At 40.4% G+C, this 18,001-nt stretch overlaps 1 long non-coding RNA gene across 1 annotated transcript in view; it reads left to right on the top strand.

The window, feature by feature from the left end:
* LOC135487541 (uncharacterized) overlaps window positions 1-18,001 on the top strand; it is a 37,972-nt gene that overhangs the window by 10,348 nt on the left and 9,623 nt on the right. The window contains exon 2 of the long non-coding RNA XR_010446871.1: window positions 4,030-4,117. This is a non-coding gene — a long non-coding RNA (uncharacterized LOC135487541). The remainder of the gene's footprint in view (window positions 1-4,029; window positions 4,118-18,001) is intronic.

Below are 18,001 nucleotides of genomic sequence, written 5' to 3'. Positions count from 1 at the left end.
TCCTTGTGCGGAGATAGTTGTGAAGGGCGCATGTAGCAAGGATTACTCTCTCTACCTTATCAGGTGATAATAACATCGGTGCAAGAAGGACTCTGAAGCGATTTGCCAGAATCCCAAACGCATTCTCAACAATGCGTCTCGCCCTGCTCAGCCTGTAGTTAAAAATTCTGTGGTCAATATCAAGGTTTCGGAACGGGTACGGTTTCATCATGTAAGTATGCAGAGGGAATGCATCGTCTCCTACCAAAAAATAAGGAATTGGGGCGGTACAATATTTCAGGGGTTCAGCATCTGGAAAATCTATACTTCCGTCTACTATAGCCTTCTTTAGGTCACTTTTAGCAAAAACACCCCCATCTCCCACACGGCCATTTGTCCCTGCATCAATTATAAGAAATTTATAGTCTGCATCAACCAAAGCGAATAGAATCAAACTATGGGTATTCTTGTTGTTGAAAAAATACGATCCACACTTCAGAGGTGGGCGAAAAGTCACATGTTTGCCGTCGATAGCTCCAAGACAGTGGGATAGATTCCATCTGTACTCAAAATCTCTAGAAACCTGAAGCCACTCTTGTGCGTTCGCTGGCAGCTGAAAAAAGGAAAAGTTGCAATGTTAACCTCCACTTTCAGGACTCCTCTGCTAATGACGACTCCGACCAAGAGTTGCATGATGAATCACCACGTCCTGGAACGCCATCGGTAGGATACTCAGCAAAACCGTGCACATCCCAGGAACCGAGTAGACCTAAACCAAGGGCGAAAAAGAGTCGTTCTGTAGAGGAGTCGATGTTGCACACAGCAGCTGATGCTTTGACTGAATTGAAAGATGCTGTTGTCAGCTCAAACATGAATGAAAGCACTAGTACACCAACGCAGAACGAGGACCAATTTGATATTTTTGGTAAATTTGTGGCTTGCGAAATGCGCAGCCTGCAGCATGCTGACATAAGGCAAAGTGCAAAAAGGAAAATAAACATGGCGCTTCTTGATGCGCAAGAGTCTGAGTTGGGCAGAAATACTCAGTTGACTAGAAGAGTCCCTCCGCAGCACATTAATAATGCAACAGTTCCTCCTGGAAAACATGGTTACAACCAGCAGTGTTCCATCATGACGTATAACGGTCAGCCTAGTCGTAAAGATTTTCCAAATGTAACAACTTCAAATGCATGTAGCATGGGGAACACCGCTGATATTCTTGGTAATGCCATGATGCAAACATTTTACAGTTCTGAATGATTGTGCATTTAAGTATTTTGTTATTGTAAAGTCAGCTACAGCAAGAAATAAAAAATGGTTAAAAGGAAAACATTGCAGTGTCATTTTCATAGTGTTCGTATTACCTTTATGAAATCGCCTTTCAAAACCGTGTAGAGGGCATCGCACATCTCTGGAACAATTCTACCTATCGTGCAGGCGCTAATCCTTGTTGAGAACTCTAGACTTTGGAATGTTTCTCCAGTTGCCAAGAAACGCAACGTCACCGCTAAACGTTCGGCAGGAGTGATTGCCTGGCGCATATTGGTGTCTGACCTATAAACGTAAGGAGTGACTCTATCAACGAGATCAGCAGATATCTCTTCATCCATACGCAGATAGTTTTTGTAAGAAGCGGGGTCTTCCAGCCTGAGCTCCTCGTTTAGCATGGCATATGCCCCTTTGGATGCTCTTCGAAGGATCCATGGCCGTGTCCAATATCGGCGTCGTCGTCGTCGTTTCTTCTTCAATGCGGCCATGGCTATTGCCATAGCAGCAACGGCAGCTGACGCAGCAACGGCCACAAGCAGTCTTGACTGCACGGGAGCCATTTTGTGAATGATTGGATGAAAATGATTGACCGTGTATGGCGGGACCCTCTACATACAAATTTGACCAAAAAGATTGATGAAAAAGTTTGATGAAAATGATTGACCGTGTACAGCGGCCATAAAGAACATAATGTCATACCAATGAATGTTTTATTGTTTCCTGTCACAGTCAGTTACAATCCATAGTCCTTAGGTCACAGCAATGGTTTTAGGTTTCGTGTGCCTACAGAAGCACATAAGGCCATACCAATGATTTTTTTATTGTTTCTCGTCTCAGTGAGTTAGATACAATTCATAATCCTTCGCTCATTGGTTTCTTGTTCTTATCATAGCACATAAGGCCATACCAATGATTTTTTTATTGTTTCTTGTCCTAGTTAGTTACAATTCATAGTGCTTTGCTCATTGGTTTCTTGTCCCTGCCAAAGCACATAAGGCCATACCAATGAAATTTTATTGTTTCTTGTCACAGTTAGTTACAATCTGTAGTCCTTTGCTCATTGGTGTTTTTTTTCCTTAGCACGTAATGGCCGCTGTACACGGTCAATCATTTTCATCAAACTTTTTCATCAATCTTTTTGGTCAAATTTGTATGTAGAGGGTCCCGCCATACACGGTCAATCATTTTCATCCAATCATTCACAAAATGGCTCCCGTGCAGTCAAGACTGCTTGTGGCCGTTGCTGCGTCAGCTGCCGTTGCTGCTATGGCAATAGCCTTGGCCGCATTGAAGAAGAAACGACGACGACGACGCCGATATTGGACACGGCCATGGATCCTTCGAAGAGCATCCAAAGGGGCATATGCCATGCTAAACGAGGAGCTCAGGCTGGAAGACCCCGCTTCTTACAAAAACTATCTGCGTATGGATGAAGAGATATTTGCTGATCGTTAAGAAAGAGCAGCTTCTGGAACCACCATACGGTTGGCTTGTGCACATCCTTTGCCGCAGCACCACTTCTTTTGGTCTTGTTTATCTTCTCCATTTCCCTAGCAAAGTTGCTACGTAGCCCGTTCATTTTTTTCTTCACGTCATCAACCGTGCAGTCACTCTTTTCCTTGCAGACATCCTCAAGTACCTCTTGGTAGGCCAGTTCCTTCTTAACGTGATTGTGGTACAGGGCATCTTTGGTGTTGTATAGGATTGGGTGGGCCCTATACGACTCTATCATGATTTCCACTGCCCTCTGCGTCCAGCCCATGTTGTCGTCTATGAGAGGCAAACTGTGGAATCTAGGCCTTGCATTACAAACCCGTCAAATTGCATAACCACCGTCATCATGAAGGAGGAATGGACGATCATTGATTTCGGTGAACCCACGAACAATTCAATTCAATAGGGTTAATTGTTCAATAAATATCCATGCCCGATGTACACGGTCAAATTTTATCAATTCGTCATTCAAAAATAGGACCGGCTCTATTCCATCAATCTTTGATTGATGGAAAATATTTCATCCAATTTCCCACCATACACGATCAATCTTTTCGGTCAAATTTTTTTCATCCAATTTTGAGGGATCGTGTACAGCGGGCATAAGGCCATACCAATCAATTTTTTGTTGTTTCTTGTCACAGTCAGTTATAATCCATAGTCCTTTGTTGCCATTTTGTTTAGAGTCGAGGCATGAGCACTGCTTTCCAGGACTATCGTCATTGATTTGATTTCTTTTGAAATAAATATCATGGGCTACATGGTGTAGGTGTTTACCATTACCATGCACCCAAACTGTTCCACCATGTGCTGTCTGTTTGTTAACACTGTGTGTAACCCTTTTAGTAAAGGAAACTGGTGGCTTCTCAATTAGCTAGACCCCCACCTACTCATCGGTCAGACTGGCCTCACACGTCAGCAGTTGAGTTTAAGGTCCAGTCTGCGAGACTAACCCATTCCTACCAACAGAAAACGGATGATTGGGCTAGTCTCTCCATGTGATACAATTTGCATGGATTCTTGTTTGGTGCTGAAAGGCTCCCTCCACAAGAGTAGGCTGCATCCGGTGGCATTTTGCTTAGGTTTGTTAATAGTTTCACTTAGGCAGAATAGATTCGGATAGGAGGCTTTGTTTTAAAATGTAACCCTTTTTATTAGTTGAGCAAACTGGTGCATTCGCCATCATCACACCGTAAAAGTTTTAGGTTTGTCACTCACTCGGTTCTCAAGCCTCAAGGCCATTGACCATTTCATTTCACATTTTATTATTTGCTTTTCTACTTTTAGGTTGTTAACAATACTAATACTGTAATAGGCGATCTGTGAATTCAGTGAAGAAAGAAGTGCCGCATAAAACTAATACCAAGAAATCCAGGTATGTATAGGATACAGTGTGGTTAATGCATTTTGCCTGGTGGTGCTACTGATCAGTTTAGTCACTAGTGTTCATGTTGTCGGGCAGAAGATTTCAGCTGGACATTACGCTCTGTGATTATCTGATTGCACATGCTGTCTCTGAACTGGTGTTAGAGTTATGGGGCGTACAGGAAAGGCGGCAGCCTGGCAGCTGTAATTATATATTGTGCCAGGTTACACATTGAAAGGAAAGTTTTCCATATAACAGCCTTAACATGACATGAAATTTATGTGGTGTGATGGCCTATTAAGTCTGTGAAAGGAAATTACTGGCAGATGATGAATCGAGTGCTTTGGGGGGAAACGTGATGCTAGTTATTCAGTCAGTGTTAATTTCTCTTCTCTTTTTAGCTCACCTCTTAGCAGAGGTGAGCTTATCCCATACCGTGGCGTCCATCGTCCGTCGTCATCGTCGTCGTCGTCGTCGTCGTCCGTTAGCAGGGCACGTTTTGTAACTGTTAGAGCTATTGAGTTGAAACTTGGTACACATGTACCCTTATGTAATGACATCTTGGAGACCAAGTTTCGGTCCGATTCGTTTCATGGTTTGGCCACCAGGGGGCCAAACGTTAAAAGTGAAAATATGCAATATCTCCCTTAATAGTAGTGGGGAAATTTTGAAAAAAATATGGTAGGTACTTCTAGCAAAGGTGCATCATATATCCTCCGGGTTTTTGATTTGACCTCCTTTTCAAGGTCACAGAGGTCAAAGTTTGCTGATTCACTGAACAGTAGCATGTTTCCTATCTATTTTAGCTAGAAGGTTTTAAACCAGTGTTGACATGTATCTGGGGATTCTCTATTCCACCCCTAAAATTTCAGCCGTTCGGACATCAAATATGGCCGCTAGGCAGCCATCTTGAAAAATAAACACAGTACTATTACTCCGAAACTAATGATCGGATTGCAACCAAATTTGATCTGGATGTATATCTATGTACTCTCTACTAAATCCTTGATTTTTTATCAAATGTGATAGCCAGTATGGGTGCCAGGCGGGCATCTTGAAAAATTCTTAGTTTGGCCACCCGGGGGCCAAATTTAATGTCCAAAGTTAAAATGTTTGATTGCTCGTTTAATAGTGGTCTGATTTTCATAACATTTTTATGGTAGGTACTCCTAGCAAGGATACATTTCATAAATGTGGGTTTTTGATTTGACCTACTTCTCAAGGTCACAGAGGTCAAAGTTTTCCTATGGCAACGCCATTTTACAATGACGGCACGTTTTGTCACTGCTTTAGCTACAGATCCCTAACTTGGTACGAATGTACCCCTATACTCTTAGACTAAACTGCAGTCTTTATCTGATTCTCAGTTTGGCCAGCAGGGCCCCAAATGTTAATAGTGGACTCTCCCCTAAGGGTGCCTTGAAATGCTGCTAAGTGGGATGTCATAGTCTAAGCCTAGGCAAATGCAGGATTAATTAACCTCTACAGAGCCCTAGGAATTTCAGATGATGGTTGTTTCTTGTACTAGACACAAGCAAACAACATAATTATCCAAATTCCTAAGCATTTCCATAATGGGTCATCTGTAAACCAAAGGACTTTTTTTAAAAAGGTGTGTTAATGCTGATGACTTGTTGCATGGAATTGCTTATTTGTTCTTTTAGTAGGCATGTTTTGCTGCTTCAAGCTTTTGTTCTGCTGCTGTTTTAACGATTACTGGTCAGATCACAAAATTGTCTACTCTGCTTTGTCATACCTGTAGTCACCTCAATTAAATTCAACTTACGCATTATTTTATCTCTCATGTAATTTCATTGTAAAACATTACTTCATTTCTTTCTTACATTTAAAACCATGCTAATGCTTCATCCATCTTCCCTTCACAAGAGGTGAGCACAATGGCCCTGGCCATTTCATTTTACAGATTAACTGTTGTTGGTTATTGCAAGAGGAGTCGTTGGCACATTTCAAGTCCAGTAAAGCACTTGCTGTTCCCACATCAGAGTAAGGTGTGCTTACTCGTTTTACTGCTTTCCATTCCCGGAGAGCGTTATCAAATATCTACCGCAAGGCAACAAATATCTCCCGCAAGGCATCAAATATCTGCCGAAAGGCTTCAAATATCTGCTGAAAGGCATAAAATATCTGCCGCACCAATAAAGTTCATTTTGTTAACCAACTCTTTATCTTCTTTTCTTCACATACAAAAAAGACCATCCCAAACATTTGGCTGCATCCACTTCATCAATGTCCAGACAACATTCGGTTCATTTGACCATTGTAAAGCACCAGGCTTCACCTCACAAAATACGCTGTAATAATTATGACTCCAGCTCCTCCCTCTGGGAGCTGGAGTCAGTATTGTTTTCGCTCAGGTTTCTCGTCCAATCACGTGCCCTCTCCAACACTCGATAATGCACTCTTTTCGTCCACGTTTTAGGCCAATCTTCAGCATGAACATGAAATCTAATAAGCGCAGTACTTAAATCAGATGTTTCTCTCGCCTTGAAAACATTCCTGGGTAAAATCCATTGAGATTAGCCGAGTTAATCTACTTTTTCCGTCCTTAAAATCCTGCCGCTGAATTCTATAAATAGAAACTATTAACATCGCGGCAGTGTGGTTCCCATTGTGAGCCCTCCCACTTCACACCATGTCAGGAAGTTTTACGGAGAGCGAGGGCTTGCGGTAAAAAGAATGGCCAAAATGACGTCACGTTTTCCTGGCAATGCCTCTTGCCAGACCAGTCAAGCATTGAGAAAGCATCTTTAATTCAGTAAACGTTAGAACTAGAAAAACGAATATGTTAATTTGCAAAAGTAAAAGCAGATTTCACCACTAACCAGTCAAATCAGAATACGACGGCGCAAAATGTTCTCGCTTTCCTCCTGCTAAAAAAACCTTTTCAAAATTTGAATAGTGCCATATCTCGCTAATTACTGATTAGTTTTTGGTAAAAAATTTATGATAGATTCTCTAGCAAGGATACATCACATATGATACGGGTTTTTGATTTGATGTACTTGTCAAGGTCACAGAGGTCAAATTGGCCATTTGAGCGTAACTGTGGAACGTTTGTTAACCCCTAAGGCTATGAACTTGAGACTATGTACAAAGGACCCCCTAGGTCAGCTGACCTCTGACCCTGATTTCAGTCCGGTCTGATTCTCGACTTGGCGAACAGGGGGCCAAAAGTGAAAACCTAGAAAGTGTGATATCTCGCTTATTAGTGATTCGTCTTCAATAATATTTTAATGGTAGGTTCTCCTAGCAAGGATACATCACATATCATATGAGTTTTTGATCTGACCTGCTTTTCAAGGTCACAGAGGTCAAATGGCGTAAATTGGTCGTTTGATTGTAACTATGGCACGTTTCTTAAACACTAAAGTTATGAACTTGAAATTTGGTACACATGACTCCCTACGTCATTTTACCTTTGGACAGCGAATTTCGATCTGATCTGGTACTCAACTTGGCCACCAGGAGGCCAAAACTAAAATAGGTAAAAAGTGCAATAGCTCGTTTATTAGTGACTTGTTTTTGATGATATTCTTATGGTACTTACTCCAAGCAACGATACATCACATGTCATACCGACTTTGGTTTGACCTATATACTATACATGTACAATGTTTCTTAACCTGGTTGAAGTCCAAAGCACCAAATATCTATACGGTGAGCACAATGGCCCCTGGCCGTTTCATTTACTAAGAGCTTCTTGCATTGCTTTATTGTAAGTATCTGGTGTATAAAGCCCATTCGGGACATACACAGCATCTGCATTACGATATGTCCCAGTTGATTCATCAGCTATAGCAAATCATAAATAATTGTTTTTTACCCCTCAGCCCTACTTTCGAAAACGGGCTTGTTCCGAATATCAATATGGCCACCAGGGCGGCGTGTTTGAAATTGGTTTCCGTCAATTTCGAGGAAAACCGTTTGTATGATCAAATTCATTTTTGGTATGTACGTTGGGGGTGACTAGAGGAAGGTTCCTTTCGAAAACCGGCTCGTTCTGATTCTCAATATGGTCACCAGGGCGGCGTGCTTGAAATCGGTTTCCGTCAATTTCGAGGAGAATGGCTTTGATAATCAATTCAATTTTTGGTATTTACATTAGGGGTGACTAGTGGAAGGTTCCTTTTGAAAACGGGCTCGTTCTGATTATCAATATGGCCACCAGGGCGGCGTGTTTGAAATTTGTTTCCATCAATTTCAAGGAGAACCGTTCATCCGATTAAATTCATTTTAGCTCAGCTGACAAAGTTAGCGAAGTTGGTAATATTACTAAGGGAATGGTGTCCGTCCTGCCATCCTTCCATCCTTCCATGTCAATTTTGGGCATTTTGTAACCGTAAGACCTAGGCACTTTGTTGACGCTGCTAAATTAGGAGTAGCCCAAGGGGAACTCAGAAACCAAAAATCAGCGCGATCCGACCTACATTCTGCGAATGAGGTCATCGGGAAGTTTAAACTTCTTTCCGTTATACCTCAGAGGAAATATTGTTTTCAAATCTGGCCGAATATTTTTTAATAATTTTTCATTTTGACTTGTAATGGAATTAGTTTAGTTTTCACCGCCAGTTGGCGCTACAGGCACATTTGGCAGATTTTTTGACGATTCAAAAGCCCGGGTTATGACGTATAGTTGCGCAGTTGTATTCTGCGCATTGAATTGGCCAGGGAACCAGGCTATATTTCAGCATACCCACTGTGACCAGTGTACTGTAAAGATGGAAGATTGATTTTGCAACAAGTAACCAATTTTCTGCTAAAAAGTATACAAGTAGGCGATATTATCACTAGTTCCTTTCAGTGGGTAGTCATAAGGTCTTAAGGGAATACTTTCAGAAATTAGTTCTTGAAAATTTGGTCACAATTCTGTGAAAACGATATCGGGAAGTGCACGCTCTGTTCGCGATGTATTTTGAAGTGGAGAATTCCCACAGTATGTGCAGTGAATCGGCATGATTCTGTTTGCATATTAGTTTTTAGTACTACGATTCTTACATGAGTAAAAAGTAGACGTTTTAAGCAACAAAATGATGTTACTCCCATAAAAATTTATTGCAAATTGACGGAGCTACGGCATTCTGTTCGGCAATTGTCAGCGCTGATAAAATACATTGCATGCTGATGCATGCCAAATGGCACACTTTAAAAAGCGTTCATTGGACAACGTAGGGAATCACCAGAAATGACGTCATCGCTGGTCTAAATCTTCTATATAATAATATTAGAAGGGGGACGAATAAAGTCACACTTAGAGGCGTTGGATTGCCTTGAAATTTTGCATGAATGGTGGTGACACCTTACCCTGATGCAACGTCTTGGTTTTATTCAAAAATTTACTTCAGCGGAGCAGAAATGAGGGATTTTTAATCGGACACTGTCAATTCTCCTTACCACTCACAGAAGCCAAGCCATTGCTGTTAAGTTATGCAGGGGCTTAATCAATTACCTGCACTCCCTGTGGGGTGAATAACATTACCTTTTGAACAGCTGGCTGTAGGGGGATGATTGGAACAGCCGGTATACCTGCTGACCTGCTGAACCCAGATAAATGTTATTTTCAATCCATGATTGCAGGTCACCTGATTTTCGAGATTTCGCGGGAAATTGTAAACAAACGCATGTGTGCAGTTCAAATGTAAACAAAAATGTATTTTTGGTACTTTTGGTTGCTGGACTTGGGTTTTCCCGCAGTTAGGAGCTGGGGTCAAATTGGTGGTCTATTGTTTATGGATGCTGTTTTAGTCAGAGGTAGCCCTTGATTATGAAGGGATTTTCAAATATGAAAACGACCCTTTGTATTGTAAATTCCAATCACCTGCAGGACAGGTAAATTTCTCTCAATAAAATTAATTTTGTTGACTCCTGTAATCTCTACCTTATCAAAAAAAGACAGTGGTGTTAGTCTCAAACTGGTCATTTCTATTTATTTTGACCTCTGTTAAATCAGGATACCTCTCAATTACAGACAGCATTTTGTATCCTTGTGCTGTACAACCCAGCCTGGACATACCACAGTTGTCCATGGAGAAGTCTCATCCTCTCTGACACTTCTTTTCTTCTGTAAAGCTACCGATACAACATACTGAACTAGGGATATCTTCCGTTGCCTCCTGTAATATTTACATACCATGACTCTGCATTGGAAATCTTAGTGGTATAACGTGTTCTCTTGACCTTCAAACAGTAGTATAAAGCTGATATTTACTACTTTACACCCTCAGTCCTATGTTATTATGTCATCCAGCTGAGCGCCAGGCCCTTGGGCCTCTTGTTTGTATGTATGTTGGGGGTGTCTAGAGAAAGGTTCCTGTTGAAAACCGGCTTGTTCTGATTCTCAATATGGTCACCAGGGCGGCGTGCTTGAAATCGGTTTCTGTCAATTTCGAGGAGAACCGTTCGTCCGATCAAATTCATTTTTGGTATGTACGTTGGGGGTGACTAGAGGAAGGTTCCTTTCGAAAACCGGCTTGTTCTGATTCTCAATATGGTCACCAGGGCAACGTGCTTGAAATCGGTTTCCGGCAATTTCGAGGAGAGCGGCTTGGCGGATGGAATCAATTTTTAGTGAGTGTAGGCCTAATGCAGTTTTGTAAGGGGAAGGTTCCTTTCGAAAATCAGCGCGATTCGAAATTCAATATGGCCGCCACGCTCACATCCTCAAAATAGGTTTCCACAATTTTAATTTCCATATGCAAACTAGCCACTCCACTAAGCAAACTTCACCATTATCTCACCTTCAACCTTAATAGGCTGAGGGGTTATGCTCGTTTGCGATGCTATTTTTAATTCACTTGATACATTAAAATATGTGGTTGGAATAATCGCTTTTCCAACTCTTACTGTTTTGTATTGATTGATACTCACAGGCAAATCCTGTCGTGTTACGTTATGAAACCTTACGTTCATTTTATTTTAGACGAAATTTTGTTTGCTCTGTGTTTAACACCTTCGGTGCTATATGACGGAGATCTCCGCGATCCCATCACGTATACACTTGGGCGCTATATGACGGAGATCTCCGCCAAGATTCAAATCTCCCGCCCAGTGATGACGAAAGCGATCTCCCCTCCAATATGTCATCTGCAACGGTTCCACCGAGATCACACAATAGGCTGGAGTTATTTTTAGCCACGCAGCCGATCCATGTGATCTATAGAATTGAATACAATGGGGAACGCAAAGAAACTCGATATTTTTGCAAAAAGTGCCAAGTTCCACTACACAAGGGAAAATGCTTTGAGGCCTACCACTCAAACAGATAATACTTTGATTAGGACTAAGGACAGAAGAAACAACACAGAAAGTTTCAGGTAGATATCTTTATTATTTCTATTTTTATTAATTCTGTGAAAAACGGTAAAAAGTGGCGTAACCTTAGCAAACGGGCGAAAATTAGGAAAAACGCTCAGCACCCAAGGTGTTAATTGTGCCTGCATTTGCTGCATTTGCTGCGTTAACTTGAATAACAATTAGGATGGTTACTGCTATTGCAATAATCAAATGTTCAGCCAAAAATGATGCCGCTTTTAGAAGTGTTGAAACTACTCTGCCAATAACTCCAGATAAAGCTGTTAGTGCTTTCGAACCTTATGATTGAAGCCAATTTTTATACTTGGTTGAACCTTCTTTAATTTTATTTGAATCAGGTTTATCTGGTTTGTCAGGTTTGTCAGGCCTACTAGGCTTACTGGGTTTACTAGGTTTTACTAATGATCCTATACCATACACAAAACTTGCACCAATTGCAGATATTGTCATTAAAACTACGGTTACAATGGTTGCAATTTTAAATCCTTTTAACTTGAACAATGCTTTCAATCTTTCACCTAATGTTTCTTTTACATCATTTACAGTTTTACTTTAACTTTCAGCCAATATTTCATAATGTTTTTTTATCTTTCTTTCAATGAATTTAGTTCATCTGATTCTGCCTCATCGATTTCCTTTAAATTGCGTTCTTCTTGAGGAATTAATGGTTGCATTTCTAATTCGTCGCCTTCTTTCAAGTATTTAATTTTTTCTCTTTTTTTTCACGTTTTTGTTCAAATTTTTCCTTTATGGATTTCAATTGTCTTCTGAAATAAACTATCGTTTCATCTGATTTTGAATCACCTGTTTTTACTGATGTTTCTGAATTCAAAGCAGCATCTTGTACATTTTCAATATCTTTGTTGGCGACTTGAATGAAAGAAGTTTCTTGTTCTATATTTTCATCAGGTTTTTGTACAACATTTGATGCTTCTTCATCAAATCGTTCCATCAAATTTGTTGGATTGGCTTTTGGAGTTCCTTCATTCATTTGGGTTTAAAATGTTGTAGAAATTTTGATCTTTCTGCTCCTTTAATAGAACCATCTTTATAAGGTTCACCATTATTACGTGATAATTTAATAGGATCTCCATCGACTGGTTTATAAAATATTTGAAATTTGTTTTCTTGACTCCATTTTGTGATATAATTCATTCCTATTTGTTTTTAATTCTAAACTATTTTCTTCAAAAAATTTATCCTTTGTATCAATTTTTCGCTCTTCTGTGAGCAAAGATGCATTTAAAGGTCACGGCACATCTCCTGTCAATTCACTTCTTAGACAACTTTCATTTGCCATTTGTTGATCACCCATTCACCCATATCATCTCTAGCATCTTCAAATACTGGATTTTCAAAATCATTTGGAATGTCATCAGCCATTTATTTTTAAATAAATTTTGACAACGCAGCAGATCCTATAACACTTCCTGCAATATACATTGTTCATATTTTTTCTGAGAGTCACTAGGCTTATAATAGTGAGCCTGATTTGGCTTAGGATTAATTCTATCATATCGTCGAATAGCATCTTCCATATCTAACATATTAGATTTTGCTTCATGTTGTTTCTGTCGCTGTTCTGCAAGAAAATCTAAATGTTTGATTCTATTTTGACTCCATTCTGCAGATTGTTTTTGTAATTTTTCTATTGCTAAATCGTGTCGTTTTCGTTCTTCTGCAGCATTCTGTGAGTCTAATGCATGAAAAATTGCATTTCCACCAACAAAGGAAGTTGCATTTGCAACCGCAGCGCTTATCATCATCGCTATCGCACTTGCCATTTATTTTGAAAGTTTAATTAGTTACATCCTTAGGTAGACCCATATTTTTTTCAAGGTAACCCTTTGTAATAATTGCAAGTGAAACAGCACCAGTAAGCTTCAAATCTTCAGTGAGATCCGGTCGACTCGGATCACCATTATTACTGTTCAATAGTTTTTTAACTGCCATTCCATAACCTACAGTTAAACCAGACAATACAGCAGCATTGGTGGGGCGTGGCGCCATATTATACTTATTTTGGGACTGTATGACAAAGAAACGAAATGTACGCCCTCGACGACTTAAATTAAATAACTATAAAACTCACCGATTCTCTCTTCCTCTTGAATCCTTTTACTCATACTCTAGCCATCCCTGTGACGACTGGCTGGACCCGCTATCTGTCCGTTTACAGCTACGAGATCCTTGGTTTAAGATATATACATAAATCACATCAACCGGCCAGGTTGTTCCAATGAATAAACTCCCACATCCGAATGTTGATTATTGCGGTAGTGGCACATGTAGTGGTAGTGACAACTCCGACGTACAAAACTAAATCACAAAACCACGCGCATTTAAAGTTGCATTGCGGTTATTCAAACATATAACACGAATGATTATCACGGCATAAACACGACGAAACGATAACTCATATATACACGTACTAAAAGTCGCTAAGGAATACAGCGAAAACGCGACGAGCTAGCTCGCAAAAATAAACATACACGCTGACAGTCTCCGAAAAGATCAAGGTCGTACAACGCACGAGGTACGCAAGCAAGCAAACCGCGAAATCGTAAACTTATATATACGGCACAAACTAGAATCTTGATGACGATATCCAAACGAATGTTTTGTAGACAACCTCTAAATTCAGGTTCTACGTCTTCTACACGATATAATCTCCCAACAGAATAACTTTAATTCCCGAATCGAACGATATAAAGTTGCTAATTTTGCACTAATCTACGAACGAAGAGCAAACTAGTCTAATACTAAAAAACCGCCATTGTCTTTTTTATCATTGTCTTTCTTCCCATTGTCTTTCTTCCCATTGTTCTCATCCCATCCAGGCACTCCCCGGTCTCACTGACAAGTCAGCCGTTCGGTGGGCCTGCGCAAGCCGACGCCTGAACAAGCATGATAAATCGTGTTTGCAATGTTCTTCGTGTCAATTCGTTCCATTTATTTATATAAAAAAATTATATTTCAAGATTTGATTTCTTTTTGACAGGGTCAACATGCTCGCTCGTTTGAGTATCTTTAGTATAAAACCAAACAAATGTTGCTAATCCAATGCCACCTATTACCAATGGAGTATAATACATCAAAGTGTTCTTTTCCTGTTCTATTTTAACTTTTTTTATTTAATGCACCCAATTATTTCCCCCATTCAACTCTTCCAGGATCTTTTGGTTTTTCATTTTTAGCTCAGCTGACAAAGTCAGCGGAGCTAGTCAAATAGCTATTCGATTGGTGTCCGTCCTTCCTTCCATCCATCCTGCCATCCATCCATCCTGCCATCCTTCCATCTAGCCATCTGTAGACAAAGTTGGGCATTTTGTAATCATACAACCGAGGCACTTCAAATCTAGTCTTGCTTATAAACACCGCAGAATATGTTGCTTTCGGAAAAAAATTTGGGCGATTCGACTCAAATTCAGCTCCCCAGGGGGCAAAATGCGTAAATGAAAAAAACATTTTTGACGCTCTATTCCAGGCGATAAAAGCTTGAAATAGCGTTGAAAAGGTCTTCATGATACAGAAGTTTTGATATAAAATAGATTAGTGTCGATTTATATCACCAGTTGGCGGTAGTGAGCAAAACTGTTGTTTGACCCTGGATGATTCCGCTTTAAATTTCCCGCCGAGGTTACCTGGCAAGGAGGATACCGCGGTGACGTCACATCACGTGATCCCGACCCATATTAGTGATCGCTATGGCCAATCAGATTCAGTCTACTGACAGCACCAGCACTGAACACATCTCCACGTCTCACTGTCTGGTGCGCTCCTGAACACAAAAACACCAATAGACATGAAATATTGCAATACCTAGTATGGATTCTTCTTGTGTAAAATCAAATTTACAGAGCAGATTAACTTCCACGAATAAAAAAGACGTTTGGCGTGGCGGAAATAATGTCTCCGCTAAAATACACTACGAAATACACTAGGCAATGCACTACGCAATATACAGTAGAGATGCAGTTGAGTTTGTTATTGTTTTGACTTAGAAGCCCGCCCATATCATAATATATTCATGTATTCATGAAGTATGAACTCATTTCTGTCCCATACAACTCTAAGAACAGTCAATTTCTCCTTAAATCATCACCGAAACCGCGATATCTGCAGGAAGATTTTGTTCTAGTGACCGAAAATGCAGGATCTTACAGGGGCGCTAACTCGACAAATAGAGGGGATCTATGGGGATCTATGCGAGTTTTGGACAAAACGGAGTTCCTTATCTTTGGGTCATTTCTTTATTTGGTAACTTTGTAGCAGACTCTGATTCCCATCCAAGTGTAGACAAGTAATTGTCGTCATCCGTATAATACAGAAATTTCATGTCATCAGTAACGCTTGCTGTTGTATGAGGGGTTCCTGGGCTGGTGCGATCATCAACTATGGGTACAATCCAGTAAACAGAATATCCAACTTCGAGGGGAGCGATAGCATCTGATTGTAAAGTTAACATTTCCCAATCCTCCGGTGTTATGGAACATTTTGCCGTGTTATATGGGATATGAAAGAATCCTTCCTTGCAAATTATCGATGCAACTGGTGTTGTACCAATTTTTGAAGTTCCTTTTGAATAAGCAATGTCCGATCGTTCAATATAATGCGTGAATGTCTGTGAAAATTCGTACTCCCGAGTAAATGAAGTATCCTTACGGCCTATTATGATCTTAGCACGTTTAGCGGTATCATCTCCAAGTATATCCTGGGCTCCCTTATCATCTTTAACGTCAGTTGCCATCTTAGATGTTGCTACCACCAGAATTTATTTTAGAATGACTATACTTGTAATGCTAAATCTCAAATGTACAGGCAGATACACTACCATTGTAATACAGTAGCACAATGCCCTTTAGAAATGCAGCGGAGCGCGAGCGGAATCGAACAATACCCTATTGAAATACCTTTCCTTCGTTAAAACTCGTATGAATGGACTTTCATACCTTCCTTCCCCTTCACCTCCTGCACAATAGAAAATATGCAAATAGGTCAAACAACCTCGTCCCCTGCGCCCCCTAACGGTCAACCTTGGACCTAGGATATGTAAACACCACTCTGGGTATGTAAACCATTGTTGTCGAGAACAATAGGTGCGTCATAAAAAAGTTACCTGGAGTACTATCAAGAAAATGGCGGTGACCTTTTTATTTCTACCGGAGCGATGATTTTGTTTGTAAGTGACAAATTTTCTTTTTTAAGCCTTTACGGAAACGTATTTTGGTACGAAACTTCACACGTTTATAGAAAAGATCAACGAGAATGTGTTCAAATGCCCTCATAACGATGAGTTCAACGGAATTTGGTCAAAACAACCTTCGAATGGAGTCAACTTTCTTTGCGAAATTGAAGCGACGACCTCATTATTTGTCGTAATTTATGCAGATCTGAGTCCAGCTGACGGGTGATGTTCTGATTTGTGTTCAAACTATTGGAAACTTCGGAAATTAGTTCTATAAGTTCTACTATTCTGCAGGAGTATATTATAGCCATTGATGTTGACAGCTAAAAGCACGAAAACTTTGTTCAGGTTTCTCGTCCAATCACGTGACCTCTCCAACACTCGCTAATGCACTCTTTTCGTCCACGTTTTAGGCCAATCTTCGGCATGAACATGAAATCTAATAAGCGCAGTACTTAAATCAGATGTTTCTCTCGCCTTGAAAACATTCCTGGGTAAAATCCATTGAGATTAGCCGAGTTAATCTACTTTTTCCGTCCTTAAAATCTCTGCCGCTGAATTCTATAAATAGAAACTATTAACATCGCGGCAGTGTGGTTCCCATTGTGCGCCCTCCCACTTCACACCATGTGAGGATGTTTTACGGAGAGGGAGGGCGTGCGGTAAGAAGAATGGCCAAAATGATGTCACGTTTTCCTGGCAATGCCTCTTGCCAGACCAGTCAAGCATTGGGAAAGCATCTTTAATTCAGACAACGTTAGAACTAGAAAAACGAAAATGTTAATTTTCAAAATTAAAAGCAGATTTCACCACTAACCAGTCAAATCGGAATACGACGGCGCAAAATGTTCTCGCTTTCCTCCTGCTAAAAAACCTTGTTCCCGCACTCCTATTTTAATTTATGCCAAGGAATATGATTTGATCTGTTTTCACTTGTTTGTAATTAAATGGTATTCATATAATGAGATCAATAGTAGTGTCCGTGTCAGATCCCATCGTTCAACTAGTCTTCTCTCCCCAGGTGCCTCACACGGACCTTCAGGTCCTCATACTCAAGACCAACTCTTACAATATCGCCCTCAAAACAACCCTGGAGTCATGAATTACCTGCACTCCCTGTTGGGTGAATAACATTACCTTTTAAACAGCTGGCTGTAGGGGGATGATTGGAGCAGCCGGTATACCTGCTGATCTGCTGAACCCAGGTTAATGTTATTTTCAATCCACGATTGCAGGTCACCTGATTTTCGAGATTTCGCGGGAAATTGTAAACAAACGCATGTGTGCAGTTCAAATGTAAACAAAAATGTATTTTTCGTACTTTTGGTTGCTGGACTTGGGTTTTCCCGCAGATAGGAGCTGGGGTCAAATTGGTG

Source organism: Lineus longissimus, chromosome 5, assembly GCF_910592395.1.
Source record: "Lineus longissimus chromosome 5, tnLinLong1.2, whole genome shotgun sequence".
In the NCBI taxonomy this organism is placed as follows: Eukaryota; Metazoa; Nemertea; class Pilidiophora; order Heteronemertea; family Lineidae; genus Lineus; species Lineus longissimus.
This window is presented reverse-complemented; position numbering and strand designations above follow the sequence as displayed.